The sequence below is a fragment of the Brachyhypopomus gauderio genome, chromosome 11 (assembly GCF_052324685.1).
Source record: "Brachyhypopomus gauderio isolate BG-103 chromosome 11, BGAUD_0.2, whole genome shotgun sequence".
Classification (NCBI taxonomy): domain Eukaryota; kingdom Metazoa; phylum Chordata; class Actinopteri; order Gymnotiformes; family Hypopomidae; genus Brachyhypopomus; species Brachyhypopomus gauderio.
The window spans coordinates 15428464-15431797 of record NC_135221.1 but is presented as its reverse complement, the minus strand read 5'-3'; the positions used below and the strand labels follow the sequence as shown (position 1 = coordinate 15431797).

Genomic DNA, 3334 nt, shown 5'->3' with positions numbered 1-3334 from the left:
AATTTAAGAGCTTTACAACTTTACAGGAAGTTGAGTATGATCGGTGTAAAATACTTTACAGCACTTGTTAAAAGTCACAATCTTTCTCTTTATCTCTTTATTAATATGAGTGATTTTAATATATTGATAGATTTATATAGCAGATGGGTATTAATTTAATGTTGTAAAATTCAGTATTGGTACAGTAATGACTTTCTACAGACTATACTACACAGACAGAGTCATAGATCTTCAGGTACTACATGATGGCCTGGGTTTGGATTTATACCACAGACCAGCATGTCTAGTTTATCTTCATGTTGCATCTCTAGATGTGGGCTCTGAGAGAGAGGTGTTCAGAGTAGGGGGCAGATTAAGGGCTATGTGTAGGTGAGAAATGAAATGAAGTGAGTTGAAAAAATTAAGACAGAATGAGAGAAGTGACACAAAAAACTGCATACAAATAAACTGCATACATATAAAAGCAATTTAAAAAACAATAGGAACATGATATTGGGGTCTAGGTTGATGAAGTGGGTAAAAGCTATAGTTAACAGAAACAAACGTAGCAGGGAATTAGAAAACAGCAGCCTCTAAAGACAGCAGCCCTGTTCTTGGAGTATCTAACCAGATACTGATTCCAGATCAGTGTCTCATACACACTGCTGACCATGACTGCATCATACACAGCTGGGAATTTCCAGTATATGCAAAACTGTTCCTGGTTCAGTTCTCTTCTTTCATTTAACAAAATCTACTGGGGTAAGTGTCATGGGTTAAAGTGGGTGGGGCACAAGTCAATCAGCCCCATAAATATACGTGCAGACTTACGTGAGTTTTAAAAGACCCTGAATCTTAAAGAAGAGAACAAGAGAGACCTGCCATCTCAAACACAAGAGCGAGACGAGAGAGAACATGAGCGTGAAGAACTGTGTGTGTCTGGCTGTGGTGCTGGTCCTGCTCACAGCACTCTCCTCTGAAGCTGCGCGTGAGTTTACTCAAGATTTTCAACAAATTACCACCTTAAATGAAGATACATATGTAGACAAGAACATATAAAAAAACACAATAATTATAACACGTATTACTACTACAAATATAATAATTATTAATATTATTTTATTATTACAATTAGTAGTAGTAGAAGTAACATCTTTTACAAAATCCAACATATTATTAGTATTATTATTATTGTTGTTGTTGTAATAATTTGAAAAGTGCTATATAAATCCAACATGTTATTGTTGTTGTTGTTTGCAGCTAGTGGAATCATGATCAGTGCTTAAATCATCAGCTCAAAGCTCCTCTCTTCCCCTCTTCTCTTCCTCTCCTCTCTTCCCCTCCTCTCTTCCCCTCCTCTCTTCCCCTCCTCTCTTCTCCCCTCAGCTGAAGCTTCTGGAACTCCCGATGTCTGCTGTTTCAACTTCTTAACTGGGAAAATTCCAGTCAACAGAATAAAAAAAATTGAAAAATTAAATTCGGGATGTCCAAACCCAGGCTTTTTGTGAGTATCTGATGTGCACGCACATTGGTGTTTAATCATCTCATATATTACAAACTAAACTGCGTTGCCTGATTTACCTGATTTGCTGGTCACTGTGTGTAGATGAGACCCTCTTGACTGATAGGAGAATGATTACAGTTTTACTTTCTTCACAGTGGTGAATAACTGTTATTTGTGTGTGTCAGGGTTACTACAGAAAAGAAGCAGATTTGTGTGCCTGAAGACCTTATCAACGAGCTGAAGAAAGACTAGACTGTAATGGAGCAGCTCCTACACAACCAGACACATCACCCCGTATATATATATATATTAATATAATATACTAATAAAACAACAAATGTAAAAATTGCTCCAATCAATAAATGTCACAGCATTGAAATTTATGGCTATTATATACCAGAGTGATATATCCCAGATACTCACTCCAGAGGAGTGCAACACTCAGCAGAGAGAAGAGTGATGCAGCACACTTAGCATAACTGTTTCATATTTAATAGTAACAATGTACAGATAGATAAACAGAACAGTCAACACTAAAATGGACAAAAGAGAACACAATATGTTGAAAACTGCATACATGTAAAACGATGAGTGAGAACATGAGTGTGATTTGGGGTTGTAGTACGAGGGAGGGGGTGAAAGGTTAGAAGGTGGGCTTAGAGTTATTAATAACACTTATTATTTATTTATTCATAAATAAATAATATTTATTTATTATTATTATGAAGTTATTGATGTGTATGTTATTAATGACTGCACACAGTTTTTGAGTCCCACAGGGATGAAAGAAGCTTAAATCATTATACTAGACACACAGAGTGTACACTGTACAGAGTGTAGGAGTCCTCTGCTACAGTAGTCCTGTGCTACAGCGGTCCTGTGCTTGGTGAATGAACTCTCACTGAGTGGGATGAAATGAATCACGAGATACTGATTCAAGCTTATCATCAGAATACTTTCAAAAAGTGTAATTTGTATATATGACACTACGTATCACTGAGCTTGTCTTGTCACATTCAGCCAGCATTCACAACCACATCCTCCGCACTCTGTTGGTCTCAATATGTGAGCGCCCTCTTGTGGAAGAATGAGTAATGTAATAGCTCTAACAAAGACCAAGTGAATACGTGTGTTTATTGAAACATGGAAACACCAGCAGCAGATAAAAACTGGTACACGGAGTTTTTAACTTGGCTCTCAGAGGGTTAGTTATTAATATCCTCTTCGTCACGGTCATTAAATAGACTGCTTCTCCAACAACAGTGCAATAGCAGCTACTGTACACAAGAGGGCAGACAACTCAGACGGTTAGGTATTTAACACTTTATATACAAGTATTGGAAAGGTTTTGATCGAGTTCATATCTTTGTGTTTTTGTAATGTTACAGCGGCGTCTAACTGAATGCAAGGCCTTGTCTATTTGTGTACACATGAGTTGACCGTGTGTGTGTATATCGGGTCTTCAGTCAGGCTTTAGTCTATTTCATTCTGACGCACTAACGTAACGAGCTTTTGCTAATTCAGTAGACTGTGGTACTACGTGACCATTTAACTAGCTCCTAGGCTATGTTTTATTTTTGTTAACAATTTACATATGCGTCACATATGAAACCGTTTGTTAAAATATCTGTGTATAGAAAATTTTTTGCTTTGTAAAACAGAAAATAACCTTACTACTTATTGCTTAAGTCAAAGTAGTAGGACAAATTTAGCAAAGCACGAATGCTGTTTAATCCTTGTCTGCTGTACTTTTTTGTAGTTTAATTTTATGGTGTTTGATATTTGCCAGTTGTGACGGGCAGGGAGTGCGACCACGTCAAGTCTCAGGAAAAAGGGAGGTCTTAATGAATA

At 37.1% G+C, this 3334-nt stretch overlaps 1 long non-coding RNA gene across 1 annotated transcript; it reads left to right on the top strand.

Moving 5' to 3' along the window:
• Positions 1 to 807: 807 nt before the first annotated feature.
• On the top strand, positions 808 to 1866 carry LOC143527660 (uncharacterized). The gene is made up of 3 exons (XR_013134212.1): positions 808 to 967; positions 1366 to 1483; positions 1669 to 1866. It is a non-coding gene; the product is annotated as an uncharacterized LOC143527660 (long non-coding RNA).
• The last annotated feature ends 1468 nt before the right edge of the window (positions 1867 to 3334 follow it).